Source organism: Coregonus lavaretus, assembly GCF_964263955.1.
Source record: "Coregonus lavaretus genome assembly, contig: HAP1_SCAFFOLD_2701, whole genome shotgun sequence".
Lineage (NCBI taxonomy): Eukaryota > Metazoa > Chordata > Actinopteri > Salmoniformes > Salmonidae > Coregonus > Coregonus lavaretus.
The window spans coordinates 59621-75777 of NW_028161698.1; the positions used below are offsets into that span (position 1 = coordinate 59621).

Here is a 16157-nt window from a genome sequence, read left to right on the forward strand (position 1 = left end):
GACAGGGATACATACGGCCCTCCACTTCTCCCGCGTCCTCGAGCTTCTTTTTTGTGAAGAAAAAGGATGGAGGTTTGCGTCCGTGTATTGATTACCGTGGTCTCAATCAGGTGACTGTGAAATATAGTTATCCACTCCCGCTGATTGCGACTATGACGGAGTCCTTACACGGGGCACGGTTCTTCACAAAATTGGACCTCAGGAGCGCATATAACTTGGTGCGCATTAGGGAGGGCGATGAGTGGAAGACAGCATTTAGTACTACCTCCGGTCATTACGAGTATCTCGTCATGCCATACGGGTTAATGAATGCTCCATCAGTCTTCCAATCTTTTGTAGATGAGATTTTCCGGGACATGCACGCGCAGGGAGTAGTGGTGTACATAGACGATATTCTGGTGTACAGTTCTACTCGGGCCGAGCATGTAGCCCTGGTGCGCAGGGTATTGAGGAGATTGTTGGAGCATGACCTGTATGTCAAAGCCGAGAAATGTCTGTTCTTTCAGGAGTCGGTCTCCTTTTTGGGTTATCAGTTGTCTGCGTCAGGGGTGAGAATGGAGGTTGACCGTGTGTCTGCCGTGCGTAATTGGCAAACCCCAACTACGGTTAAAGAGGTGCAGCAGTTCTTGGGTTTTGCGAATTACTACCGGAGGTTTATCCGGGGTTTTGGACAGGTGGCAGCTCCCATAACGTCCCTTCTGAAAGGGGGTCCTGTGCGCTTGTGGTGGTCAGCTGAGGCGGACAGGGCTTTTGGGAGACTGAAGGACCTGTTTACCTCGGCTCCAGTGCTGGCGCACCCGGATCCCACTTTACCTTTCCAAGTCGAGGTGGACGCGTCTGAAGCCGGTATCGGGGCTGTTCTTTCACAACGGTCCGGCACACCACCTAAACTCCGCCCCTGTGCCTTTTATTCTAAGAAGCTCAGTCCGGCGGAGCGGAATTATGACGTAGGGGACAGGGAGCTGTTAGCCGTAGTACAGGCCCTAAAGGTGTGGAGGCATTGGCTTGAGGGGGCTCAACACCCTTTCCTCATTCTGACTGACCACCGTAACCTGGAATACATTCGGGCAGCGAGGAGACTGAATCCTCGCCAGGCTCGATGGACTATGTTTCTCGCCCGGTTTGTGTTTAAGATCACTTACATCCCTGGGTCCCAGAACGGGAAGGCAGATGCCCTGTCTCGGCGGTATGACACGGAGGAGAGGTGCGTGGAACCCACTCCCATACTACCGGAGTCTTGTCTGGTGGCACCGGTGGTATGGGAGGTCGATGCGGAGATCGAGCGGGCATTACGCACCGACCCTAGCCCTCCACAGTGTCCGGTGGGTCGGACGTACGTCCCGCTCGAGGTCCGGGATCGGCTTATTTATTGGGCTCACACGTCACCCTCCTCTGGACATCCAGGTATTGGCCGGACAGTGCACTGCCTTAGTACAAAGTACTGGTGGCCAACGTTAGCCAGGGATGTGAGGACTTATGTCTCCTCCTCCTCAGTGTGTGCCCAGTGTAAGGCGCCCAGACACTTGCCCAGGGGTAAATTACAGCCCCTGCCCGTTCCACAGCGACCCTGGTCTCACCTTTCGGTGGATTTTGTTACCGACCTTCCCTCCTCACAGGGGAATACCACCATCCTGGTCGTTGTGGATCGGTTCTCGAAGGCCTGTCGTCTCCTTCCCATGCCGGGTCTTCCTACTGCCCTACAGACCGCTGAGGCTCTATTTACTCACGTCTTCCGGCATTACGGGGTACCCGAGGATATAGTGTCTGATCGAGGCCCCCAGTTTACCTCCAGAGTCTGGAGAGCGTTTATGGAACAGTTGGGGGTTTCGGTGAGCCTTACCTCGGGTTACCACCCGGAGAGTAATGGGCAGGTCGAACGTGTCAACCAGGATGTGGGTAGGTTTCTGAGGTCATATTGTCAGGGCCGGCCGGAGGAGTGGGCTAGATATGTGCCCTGGGCCGAGATAGCACAGAACTCTCTCCGCCCCTCCTCCACTAAACTAACCCCTTTCTAGTGTGTGTTAGGGTACCAGCCGGTTCTGGCACCTTGGCATGAGAGCCAGATCGAGGCCCCGGCTGTGGATGAGTTGGTGCGGCGCTCAGAGGAGACGTGGAACGCTGCACACGTCCATCTGCAGCGAGCCATCCGTCGACAGAAGACGAGCGCCGACCTCCACCGCAGTGAGGGGCCAGTGTACGCACCTGGAGATCGAGTCTGGCTCTCCACCAGAAACCTGCCCCTCCGCCTGCCCTGCCGGAAGCTGGGCCGGCGGTTTGTGGGGCCTTTTAAAGTCCTGAGGAGATTGAACGAGGTGTGTTACAGGTTACAACTGCCCATTGAGTACAAAAATATTAACCCCTCGTTCCATGTGTCTCTCCTCAGGCCGGTGGTAGCTGGTCCACTCCAGGACTTTGAGATAGACGAGACTCCTCCGCCCCCGTTGGACATCGAGGGGGCTCCGGCGTACACTGTTCGGGCCATCCTGGATTCGAGACGCCGGATGGGGGGTCTCCAATATCTCGTGGGAGGGGTACGGCCCGGAGGAGCGGTGCTGGGTGCCGAGGAGGGACATCCTGGACCCGTCCCTTCTGACCGAATTCCATCGTGATCATCCTACGCGCCCTGCTCCGCGTCCTCCTGGTCGTCCCCGAGGCCGGGGGCGGCGCACGGCTGGAGCCGCGCGTCAAGGGGGGGGTACTGTCACGGTTTCGGCCGAGGCGGCCCCTCCTCCTTGTTCGGGCAGGCTTCGGCGGTCGTCGTCTCCGGAGTACTAGCTGCCACCGTTCGATGTTTCATGTTTGATTGGTTTTGTCTGTTTGTCACACCTGTTTAGTGTTTAGTCTCATTAGGCACCCTATTTAGTTCCTTGTGTTAGTTTAGGTGTTGTGTGTAATTGTTTCACTGTCGTGTGGAAGTTTTGGTCGTCTGGATTTTTGTACTCTCTTATTTTGTGTTGTATTCGAGAGTCCAGCGCTTTGCGCACACCTACGTTGTTCTGTTTGGTGTGCGTTTGTGTCGCCTGTGGCCTGTGGCAGTTGTTTGGCGTGTTACTACGGACTTTACTAAAGACCTTTGGATTATATCTCTGTGTCCTGCGTGTGATTCCACATCCCACTACACTCCACTCCTGACAGTCATGCTTGGTTGACCTAGCAACTGGGTCTGTTTTAATGTCATGCTTGGTTGACCTAGCAACTGGGTTTGTTTTAATGTCATGCTTGGTTGACCTAGCAACTGGGTTTGTTCTAATGTCATGCTTGGTTTACCTAGCAACTGGGTCTGTTTTAATGTCATTCTTGGTTGACCTAGCAACTGGGTCTGTTTTAATGTCATGCTTGGTTGACCTAGCAACTGGGTCTGTTTTAATGTCATGCTCGGTTGACCTAGCAACTGGGTCTGTTTTAATGTCATGCTCGGTTGAGCTAGCAACTGGGTCTGTTTTAATGTCATGCTTGGTTGACCTAGCAACTGGGTCTGTTTTAATGTCATGCTTGGTTGCCCTAGCAACTGGGTCTGTTTTAATGTCATGCTTGGTAGACCTAGTAACTGGGTCTGTTCTAATGTCATGCTTGGTTGACCTAGCAACTGGGTCTGTTTTAATGTCATGCTTGGTTGACCTAGCAACTGGGACTGTTTTAATGTCATGCTAGGTTGACCTAGCAACTGGGTCTGTTTTAATGTCATGCTCGGTTGACCTAGCAACTGGGTCTGTTTTAATGTCATGCTTGGTTGACCTAGCAACTGGGTCTGTTTTAATGTCATGCTCGGTTGACCTAGCAACTGGGTCTGTTTTAATGTCATGCTCGGTTGACCTAGCAACTGGGTCTGTTTTAATGTCATGCTTGGTTGACCTAGTAACTGGGTCTGTTTTAATGTCATGCTTGGTTGACCTAGTAACTGGGTCTGTTTTAATGTCATCCTTACTGTAGGTTATTTTAAGGCGTTTACATACTGTAAACTCAATGTTTCCTTATTAAATTCTTCTATAATATGTAGAGTATTTATTACATATTATAATAAGGTATACCACTGTATCATAGCCCAACAATGAGACATACGTGGACTTTTAGGAAACTCTATAAGCATAATTGAAGCTACAAAAATGTCAATGTTCAACCTTAACATGTGCTAACTACGCAACAGACCAGATGAACAGGAATTATATTTACTCTCATGGGTGGCTAAAAATAACTATCTGAAAGCCACACCCCTACTAAACTATGCCTACAGTCTTCTGATCTGACCTGCTGGGTCATATCTCAATAACCAAGCAACAATAACCCAACACCCAGCATCCATAACCCAGCAGTTTTTAAAGAAAACAACCCAACTAAGTGACCCAACGCCTGCAACCCAACATTTGGGTCAACCAAACAACCCAGTATTGTTTAGAGTGTGGGGACAGGTGTAGACCCCTTTCAGATCATCCTGATCCCAGCTTTCTTTAATACAGCCCATACAGTAGCTGTGTCCACAGGCAGTAGTCACCGGATCCTTCAGTGGATCCAGACAGACGGAGCAACAGAACAGTTCTAGATTGTCAGCCATTTTAGTGCTTTCACCTGAAGGTTGAGCAACAGGGTGTCAAAAATGACTTTCTGTTTCATGGAACTCTACACCAGAGGACAGGGAGTGGCTTCCTCTTGACTGTGTACTCTGTATCTACAGGTTTTTGGGGGGATGGAAGTCAAGCTAAGAAGATGACGTTGCATACAGCTGTGTCCACAGGGAATAGTAACTGGATCCTTTGGTAGATCCAGACAGCAGAGTGGATATTTTAAAAGGGCCTCTGCAATGTCCATACAACAAACTGCACAGCAGAGTATCAGAGATAACTTTAATTTCTTTGAAAGTCTGAGTGGTGGGGGAGGCCTTTTAGATCTGTTTGGAGACGTTAGTCCTGGATGGATGCACTGAGGTATATAGGGATGGAAGCCATAGTGACGTGTAACCAAATATAAGGTTGTGGTAAAACATTACAACGTTTTAAAGGTTCCATAAATGTACAGTGACCTATTCAGAAGCCACAGTGGTGAATGATGAATATGTCAAATCAAAAGTTCTCTTTCATTTTCAGTCAGGTAAAATGATCATAAATTGTAAAGAAACATGTGGATGCAGTGGGGTGCAAATACCTCTGTAGAATTAATTAAGCAAGAAATGGCAGTGGAAACGGCTTTATGCACAAATATTGATAAAATAACCATCATATTGAAGTAAACTTGGAGTCACACGATGATATGTGGTGTGGTCCTCCCACTACGACTCGGGAAACCATGCAGTTTATTAAGCTACAGATGAAATAAGTTATGCTGAACTTCACAGGGTGGTGAAAGTTCACAGTGATAAGCTTGATGCTCCTTTCCAATAAATATGGAGGGTCTTTTTGTCCATAATAATGTCATCATGTAGGCAGCCTGTCCAGAGTGGGCGTGTTCACTATATAATGCCCCCAAAACATCTGACAAAACCATCGGTAGAGTTGAAAATGTGATGGAAACCCATTTAACATAACTTTTTAAACCGGTACATGGGAATTTAACTGCAAAAATATATTAGTATTTTCTAAAATATATATTTGTATGTGCATTACGTCATCACACACAGCCATTTATCTTCAACACGTCAATTTGATGGAAACATCTCTGCTGGTAAAATGACCATGTTTTTATGAAGATTTTACAATATTCACATGAAAATCTGACGCCAGTCAAATGGAAACAGATTTTCATGCGAATATTCAAAAATCTGCATAAAAACAATATCCTCATCTATAAACAATATCCCAATAGAATTGAATGGTAAATTACGTATTGAATCATTTTGGAGTCACTTGTATTGTAAATAAGAACATAATATGTTTAAGTGACTCCAAAATGACACAATACATTATTTACCATTCAATTCTATTGGGCACAACATCATCTGAAACACAACCGAAACACACTGCAAATGCATCCAACAAGAGTCCCAAGCTTGATGTAGTCATAGCCTGCTAGGAATATGGGACCAAATGCTAAACTTTTGACAAAGTGTAATACACTATAAGTGAATTTGTCCAAATACTTATGACACCTACAAATGGAGGGCCTAGATAAATACAGTATATTCATTTCTAAACAGTAAAACAGACATGAATGAAAATACCCTCAAATAAAAGGTGACATTCTGTACTGTCGCCTCATATAAAACATTTAATATCAAATCTAAAATGCTGGAGTATAGAGCCAAATTCATAGTTGAATAAATTCAAAAACCAAGGGTGGGTCAAAATTATTCAATACAACAACTTGGCCATGAAGAAGTTTCAGTAGATTAGGAACTGCTTCCTATAAAGCTATGTGTAGTATAATGTAGCTGGACATTGTAAAGTCTGCTTCCTATAAAGCTATGTGGAGTATAATGTAGCTGGACATTGTAAAGTCTGCTTCCTATAAAGTTATGTGGTGTATAATGTAGCTGGACATTGTAAAGTCTGCTTCCTATAAAGCTATGTGTAGTATAATGTAGCTGGACATTGTAAAGTCTGCTTCCTATAAAGCTATGTGGAGTATAATGTAGCTGGACATTGTAAAGTCTGCTTCCTATAAAGCTATGTGGAGTATAATGTAGCTGGACATTGTAAAGTCTGCTTCCTATAAAGCTATGTGGAGTATAATGTAGCTGGACATTGTAAAGTCTGCTTCCTATAAAGCTATGTGGTGTATAATGTAGCTGGACATTGTAAAGTCTGCTTCCTATAAAGCTATGTGTAGTATAATGTAGCTGGACATTGTAAAGTCTCTTTCCTATAAAGCTATGTGGAGTATAATGTAGCTGGACATTGTAAAGTCTGCTTCCTATAAAGCTATGTGGAGTATAATGTAGCTGGACATTGTAAAGTCATACACGCAATTATATTACTTCTTATTGACATTCAACCTGGGAATGAAAATTTAAGCAATTAATGTACAAACATGTCTAAAACAAATCCTGCAACAAAGGACCAGGTTTGATTTCACCCCCAGACCCCAAAACACACCCCATTCAAAACAGTTTTAACAGCCCCCCACCCGATGCAACTCAATATTAAGAAGCCATACAGTCAGTGTACAGACCAATGCACTACCCCCAGGATCACAACAAGCCCCTCACACCTGGGACCACACACACACAATGTGAATGGAAATATATTATTATATTTTTATATATTACAATCACAAGAAAGGGTGTTGGTTATTTTAGTTTTACAAGTAACATTTCTTGGACATGTCCTTACTTTAAAAATAAGCATGTTTGTCTTGTTTGAATCAGCCCAATTCTCTAGTTATAAATGAAATAATCATGATTTGCAGATTTTTGTATTCACATCTCTGGTTATTAATAGATTGTGGAACTATGAAAAATAGGGAATAATGTTCCCAACACACCCACCTCACAGTTCCTACACAGACTCTGAGGCACCATGCAGGTCTGACACCAGAGGAGGCTGGTGGGAGGAGCTATAGGAGGACGGGCTCATTGTAATGGCTGGAATGGAATCAATGGAACGTATCAAACACAAACATATGAAACCACATGTTTGGGAAGTGGACAAGTTCACACTTAGAAAGGAGATAATAGTTCCACACCCCATGTGTCCTGATAACTACAGGAATGGAACCTTATTGAGGTTGGCTGCTTTCTATACGGTTTGATGGGAGAGAGAGAGAGACAGAGACAGAGACAGAGACAGAGACAGAGACAGAGAGAGAGAGAGAGAGAGAGAGAGAGAGAGAGAGAGAGAGAGAGAGAGAGAGAGAGAGAGAGAGAGAGAGAGAGAAGAGAGAGAAGAGAAAGAAGAGAAAGAGAAGAGAAGAGAAAGAGAGAGAGAGAGAAAGAGAGAGAGAGAGAGAGAGAGAGAGAGGCAGAGAGAGAGAGGCAGAGAGAGAGAGGCAGATAGAGAGAGGCAGATAGAGAGAGGCAGATAGAGAGAGAGGCAGAGAGAGAGAGAGAGAGAGAGGCAGAGAGAGAGAGAGAGAGGCAGAGAGAGAGAGAGGCAGAGAGAGAGAGGCAGAGAGAGAGGCAGAGAGAGAGAGGCAGAGAGAGAGAGGCAGATAGAGAGAGGCAGATAGAGAGAGAGGCAGAGAGAGAGAGAGAGAGAGAGGCAGAGAGAGAGAGAGAGAGAGAGAGAGGCAGAGAGAGAGAGAGAGAGAGAGAGAGAGAGAGAGAGAGAGAGAGAGACAGAGAGAGAGAGAGAGAGAGAGAGAGAGGACATCAGGTAAAGTTCTGGAGATGAGGGAATATGTGTGCAGAAAGAAACCCTCCAGTATGGTTAACCCCAGTTAGGCCCAGTATGGACTATCAATACAAGTGACCATTTAGAATGTGACCCAGTTCAATGGGTCTTAACAGAACTGGGGGACGTCAGCCATGAAGTTGTCTAAACACAACTGGAATATAATTTGTTTCTGATTCATTGTTAATGGATTTTCAATTAGGAACACAGGGGGAAAACCTAACACAACAACACACATAACACACAACCAATAAAAACAAAGGGGGAGGAAACCACTAAAGTCATTACCATATTGTCATTTTCTAACGACAGGGAGAAAACATGTAAAATCTAGAAGACTACTTTAGATCTGGTCAGAAGAAGCCTAGTGCACTACGTAGGGAACAGGGAGAGATTTGGGACAGAGACAGTAACTCCTGTATGGAAATCTTCATTCTAATGACAGTGAGCAAATCTCCACCCTATTCCCTATGTAGTGCACTACTTTAGATCTGGTCAGAAGTAGCCTAGTGCACTACGTAGGGAACAGGGTGTCATTTGGGCCAGAGTCAGTAACTCCCCTGGGTATGAATTCTCTCTCTATCTTATCTGTCTTCTATATGATGTTCTCCTCTCCTCCTCTCTTCTCTCCTCTATTCACTCTATTCTATCATCCACACCACATGCCAGCTTCAACACAATCCATTTACAAGTTAAAGGCACACCTTGGAATAAATAGCAAAGGAAAACTACTACTAGATGGATTTTTTATTTCCCATCACCATGAATCATATTTAATAACTGAACAGTAGCAGACCTAACTTCATCTGTTCCTGACTCTGGGTAGTGGATTAAAAAGACCATCAATTTCCAATGATATTAAAGTACAATTCTGAACATTACTGATATACTGAGTGGCAAGTCAAGATATCTGCTGGGTTTTTATTGTTTGGTTAATAGCACCACCTGCTGGACAGGTTTAATGTTGCTTGACTGAGCAGGATGGGAGAATAAAAGATGCCAAACTTAGGGTCGGTTTCCCGGACATCTCCATTGAACATGCTTTTTACTCTAGGACTAGGCTTCATCTGTGTCCGGGAAACCGGCCCATATAGTTCAATTAGCAAGTAAGTAACACTACCTGTTCCATGATACTGAGGAAAATGACATTGAGACAGAGAACCAATTGAGAAAAAAAATCAATGGTTCTGAATGACAACCAACATACATTAACAGCATACATCATGATTAATGTGAATATATAAGATTAAAACATTGCACTTAAAAAAATATGAATGCATTGAATTGTAATTCACAACATCTTCTGAAGATCAAATCAATCAAATCATTGTACATAAAAACAGAGCAGAATGAATCATCACATCTGGGGACCATCACCATCAGCATGACTAGTATCTATGTGGACCCTACTACAGTTTAACCAGCTCAGCTATAGACTACACCAGCATGACTAGTATCTATGTGGACCCTACTACAGTTTAACCAGCTCAGCTATAGACTACACCAGCATGACTAGTATCTATGTGGACCCTACTACAGTTTAACCAGCTCAGCTATAGACTACACCAGCATGACTAGTATCTATGTGGACCCTACTACAGTTTAACCAGCTCAGCTATAGACTACACCAGCATGACTAGTATCTATGTGGACCCTACTACAGTTTAACCAGCTCAGCTATAGACTACACCAGCATGACTAGTATCTATGTGGACCCTACTACAGTTTAACCAGCTCAGCTATAGACTACACCAGCATGACTAGTATCTATGTGGACCCTACTACAGTTTAACCAGCTCAGCTATAGACTACACCAGCATGACTAGTATCTATGTGGACCCTACTACAGTTTAACCAGCTCAGCTATAGACTACACCAGCATGACTAGTATCTATGTGGACCCTACTACAGTTTAACCAGCTCAGCTATAGACTACACCAGCATGACTAGTATCTATGTGGACCCTACTACAGTTTAACCAGCTCAGCTATAGACTACACCAGCATGACTAGTATCTATGTGGACCCTACTACAGTTTAACCAGCTCAGCTATAGACTACACCAGCATGACTAGTATCTATGTGGACCCTACTACAGTTTAACCAGCTCAGCAGTACCATTGAGAGAAAACCCAGGATAGAGGGGCTGAGTGAATGTGGTCTGGACTCTGTGGAGGAGGGTCATTGTGTCAGAGACACTGTAGAAGGACAGAGTACCTGCCTTGTGATCCAGGTACACTCCTACTCTGGAGGACTGAGGGCCTGATACTTTAGTCCCAACATTATTGTGTCTGAACCAATAACTACCACTATAACACTGTAAACAGCAGGACTTGTTATTATCTCCAAATCCACCATCTGTCCCTGTTCTGCTGATGTCTTTATATGAGACTGCTGTAACAACCCACTCCCCACTCCACTCCACCTCCCAGTAACAGCGTCCAGACAGACCCTCTCTACACAGAACATGATAGTAGTTGTTGAATCTGTCTGGATGAACAGGATATGGTTGGACTTGGCCTGTATAGGTCACCTTTCTGTTCCCTTCAGACAGAGAGAGGCGTGTGTGTGCTGTGTTTGGGTCCAGTGTGAGCTGACAGGAATCTGGGAGAAGAGCAGAGCAGAGACCAATGAGGGGAGTTAGAACAATAAGTTAAGTCAGATACTGTATCTACCCTGTCTTTGATTAGAGCACAGCAGAGATCAAATCAGAGAAATATGAGGAGTCAGATAGATACCCAGTCTTTGATTAGATCTACTATTGCTATATATTTCTAGAGGGATTGTTAGGAGTGTCAGTAAAAAGAGACTGTTAGTTACTTCAGAATAAAGAGACTCACATTGTAAGAACTGTTCTCTGGTCTTGGGCTCTGGAGGCAGTACAACATCCACTATATTCACTACAGACACACAAACACATTCACAGAGAGAGGGAATGTTATCATCATACCAAATTCCACATGTATATGACTAGTAGGGAACTTTCAATGGTCTAAAGTTGATGATCTTATTATTTTCAACACACCTGTAGTGGAGATCTTGGTCCATTCTCCTTTAAGGACGTCTTCTAGTTTCTCTCTCAGTTCAGACACAGTCTTACTCACATCTCCAAAGTACTGAAGAGGACGGACAACGATGCTGGGTAAGTCTGAAGATACACTGGTACCGGAGAGAGACTGATAACTCTGGGGGGAGAGAGAGAGAGAGAGAGAGAGAGCAGAACCAAATGATTGAGAGTTTTAATTTCATATCACATGTATCAAGGCAGTTGAGTTACCTGGAGGAAATGGATGTGATCCTCTGTGTGTGAGAGCTGCTCCAGCTCAGTGCTTCTCTTCCTCAGCTCAGCTATCTCCTGCTCCAGTTGCTCCAGGAGTCCTTCAGCTTGACTCACTTGAGCCTTCTCTTGGGCTCTGATCAGCTCCTTCACCTCAGAGCGCCTTCTCTCAATGGAGCGGATCAGCTCAGTAAAGATCTTATCACTGTCCTCCACTGCTGCCTGTGCAGAGCTCTGTTAAGAGAGAGAGAGAGAGAGAGAGAGAGAGAGAGAGAGAGAGAGAGAGAGAGAGACTGACTTGTCTTACTTTAATGAGCCATCCTCATTACACTAACACCCCCACCCCTAAAAGCACATAGCGTGCCACCACAACCTCCACACAATCACATTATCCAGTACCCAACACCACAGTACAATACACCAACCAGCACCACATTCCAACCGTCCATCCAACCCCTCCTCTCCAGCCGTACAGACAGCCCCCCTGAGCCCCCATACCTCCTGAAACATCTCCACACTGTTGATCATTTTGTACAACTCAAACTCAACCCTAAGGCGTCAACAGTAATGGCATTACCCTGGCAACACAGAAAAAACATGATGAACAGTCTGTCATTGCAGAAAACGGACACCCCTCCCCAACTCCCAGGTCAACCCGAGCCAACCAGCTATTGGTGTCCAGGGCTCCATGTAATACCCTCCACTGGACGACCCCTGACCTTTCCAGCACTGGGAGCTTATAGAGCCCCTCCACCTATACCCTGCCATGCTCTCAGCCCCCACAACCCCCTGCCACTGATGCCCCTTCACTCCCACTAAGCTCAGAGTGTTAAAAGTCAGTAAGTCCTCCAGACTCTCCTGCCAGTCCCCAGTCTCTGCTGTCACTTGCAGTGGTGGAAACGGTGGTGGCCCCTCCTCAGGCTGCTCCAGCCCTCAGTACTGCAGCATAGAAATCAGAGACCCCTGCTGTATTGAGTCTCTCCTGCCGCATGATGAAGATCTGCTGATCCAGCCCCAAACCACCAGCCCTCCTCAACAGAGCACATGCTGGTTCCCTCCAGCCCACCTCCGTACGGTACAGTATCCTCTGCTCCGCTTTGAGTCAGAACGATGGAACTGTCCCTGGTGAATGCCCCTCCCTACCCAGACTGGCCTACTGAGCCCTCCCCACACCTTGACCATACATGAAGCCCCAGCGTACAACATTTGAACACAGGCCACAAAATTCTCCCCACAACCAAAACTACACATTGAACAGATATTCATGGTCCACCCTATCAAAGGCTTTCTCCTGATTATGAACCGATTGTCTGTGATTAGGGGTCCTGATACACAGTTTCCCGTCCATCTTATAGTCCAAACAGAGCAATGCCACAGGCCTCCAGTTCTTTATGTCGCTCAAATCCCCTATTTTGGGCAGGAGAGTCAAAGCCTCCCGTCTACAGCTTAGCGACAGCTCCCCCACCCCGACGCACTCACACAACACACGTTCTGTCCAATAATTCCCCAGAACTTTTTATAAAGATCCACAGGCAGACCGTCTGAGAGACGGCAGCTGAGAGTTTGTGAAAGGCCAGGGAAATGTCTATTTGATTTATCTGTGACAGAGAGAGTTTGGAAAGGTCTGTGAGCAGAACCTGAGAACACCCAGGATCACAGAGTTATGCCCTCTATAAATCAGAGTACAACTCCACAGCCGCAGCCTCATCTCCCCACAACAGAAGTTACCCACCCATCAGGCTCCCTCATCTCCCCACAACAGAAGTTACCCACCCATCAGGCTCCCTCATCTCCCCACAACAGAAGTTACCCACCCATCAGGCTCCCTCATCTCCCCACAACAGAAGTTACCCACCCATCAGGCTCCCTCATCTCCCCCACAACAGAAGTTACCCACCCATCAGGCTCCCTCATCTCCCCACAACAGAAGTTACCCACCCATCAGGCTCCCTCATCTCCCCACAACAGAAGTTACCCACCCATCAGGCTCCCTCATCTCCCCCACAACAGAAGTTACCCACCCATCAGACTCCCTCATCTCCCCACAACAGAAGTTACCCACCCATCAGGCTCCCTCATCTCCCCACAACAGAAGTTACCCACCCATCAGGCTCCCTCATCTCCCCACAACAGAAGTTACCCACCCACCAGGCTCCCTCATCTCCCCACAACAGAAGTTACCCACCCATCAGGCTCCCTCATCTCCCCCACAACAGAAGTTACCCACCCATCAGGCTCCCTCATCTCCCCCACAACAGAAGTTACCCACCCATCAGACAAACGTAAAACAAGGGATTTTCTTGGTTTCCCCACTCTGTTTTTCCAACCCCTCTGGTGAAACAGAGAACTGAGCCCTGTACTATAATATAATATAATGTGCCATTTTGCAGACACTTTTATCCAAAGCGACTTACAGTCATGCGTGCATATATATATATATTATTTTTTTTGTGTATGGGTGGTCCCGGGGATCGAACCCACTACCCTGGCGTTACAAGCGCCGTGCTCTACCAGCTGAGCTACAGAGGACCAGGTGCAGACACATTTATGAAAGCAAAGACAAGGTCATTATTTGGGCTCTAAACACTAACAACCTACCCTTACACACCTCTTTTGCTACCCCTGCACTAAGATTTCTGCCATGGCATTTAAATGTTTTTGGTTGACATATTCCCCCAGTCTTTGCCGCCGTTCATGTTAAGGAAGTCTAACCGTGAAATCTCCATAAGAGGTGGGAGGGAAATCACCACAATCAGAAACCAGTAGAGAAGCCCATAAAGCCGCCATGCCAGAAAAAAACATCAATTTAAGCAGATTCTGAAGACATGCCCTTAAGAACCCATGACACATTTTCTCAGCCTATACCGCTTCCTGGGTGAGAGGACACTAAACCCCTCATTCTTCATCACGTGTTGTACTGACCTTACAAACCTTCCAGGATCAATCAAATAAGACTCCAGCAGAACCTTCTTTTTCCCCTTTAGTCTCCATCAGGAACCTAGAAAGTTCTCTCACCGTATATACTGGGCCCTCAGCCTGACTGGCTGTCAGCTCTGGATCCAATGAGCCGTCTGAAAACGAGACGCCTTGTCCTCCGCTCCCACAGACTCACCTCCCCCCTCTTCCTCCTCCTCCATTGGCACGGTACCGTCCTCCTCCTCCCCAGTCTCTGCCCCCCTGCACTTCCCCCCTGATCAGAGCATCTTCCCCAATGACAGGCAATATTTCCTGGGATGAGCCCACCAAGCCTTCGCCCACCGGAGTCTCTGTTACTACAGAAACCTGCCTCAGCTCATGTAGCCCAGCTGCAACCCTCCCCACCACCGCTTTCTCCACGGCCTGCGCACCACCACTTGGCCATGCACTACTACCGTGTAGCTCAGTTGGTAGAGCATGGCGCTTGCAACACCAGGGTTGTGGGTTCGTTTCACAGGAAAACTCCTCCTGCCTGAGCTTTTTACTGTCCCTTTCCACACTGCTAACGCAAGAGGAAGGACTGAAAAAGCATTTAACACATTACTGTGAAGTAATATAATGATGAGTCATGTTTATTATTACCTGTTTTTATGGTAATGTTTAGAAATTATACTTAATTACTATAATGATTATCAATACGCCTGAACATTAATTCAGTCACCTCTGGTCGACAAAAACGTATTTTCCTAGTATATTAATTGTCAAATTCATCAACCAGCATCGAGCACTCTGCCTTCTCAGGCAAGCGAGGGGCATGTTGAGGTAAATATGCTAACCGCAACGGTTGCATTATGTCATTTATTGGTGGGCTGGAAGATGCAGTGTTTTTTCTTTTCTATTCAGAGGCTATTTACTCCCAATATGAGATAATTTTATATAGAAGGTTTTTATAATGCATGTTTACTAGGGTTGAGGTTAGCGCATCTGAGTAGGGATTATTTGGGTTCAATACCTGTCCTACCTATCAATCATATTGCTGCTTGTAGCCTATAACTGATGATCCCCACACTAGAAACACCCAAAACTATCTGTGCTAGCAAACCCTGCGTTCCACCCCTCCCCTGTGTAACCTTGACGTTTGTTAAGAAACAAATACTTGTCTACGAAAAGAGACATGTTTAACGGATTCCGCTTGGCACCCAGCCGAGAGCACACGGAAACCACTTGCAAATTTACCAAAACTAACCAACTACTTGGGGTCTGTTCGGAAGCAATAAACGGAGGCAGATTAGCCACCACAACTCTTATCGAAAGAGGCGACATCTGCACCAACACACCCCTCACAACAAGACAAACCTTTTTCATTAACACAACCACCGCCTTGTTCATTCTGGATGCAGAGTCCAGATGTTCCGCTCCAACCTGTTCGCCGACCATGAGCAAAACTTCCTCCACACCTTTCTCCGGAACGGACCCGAAGCGACAGCGTTTCTTCTCCACTCGGTTGAGGCCATCACGCCGCCCTAACAAACTACCCCTACTCCCCCCTCAACTCTAAACGATAAACAGTGGAAACCAATAAACAAACCCTCCACCATGAGAAAATACATTCAGAAAATACGCAAGAACCAAAAGAAAAAAGAATAGTAGCCATCCTCAAGAAACACAAATCTCTCACAGCAACAACTTCTTCTTCTATGATATAAT

General features: G+C 46.0%; 1 long non-coding RNA gene across 1 annotated transcript; it reads right to left on the reverse strand.

Moving 5' to 3' along the window:
• Positions 1 to 9159: 9159 nt before the first annotated feature.
• LOC311120210 lies at positions 9160 to 11154 on the reverse strand. The gene is made up of 2 exons (XR_014612136.1): positions 11098 to 11154; positions 9160 to 10861 (listed from the first exon to the last, which is right to left on the reverse strand). It is a non-coding gene; the product is annotated as an uncharacterized lncRNA (long non-coding RNA).
• Between the last annotated feature and the right edge of the window lie 5003 nt (positions 11155 to 16157).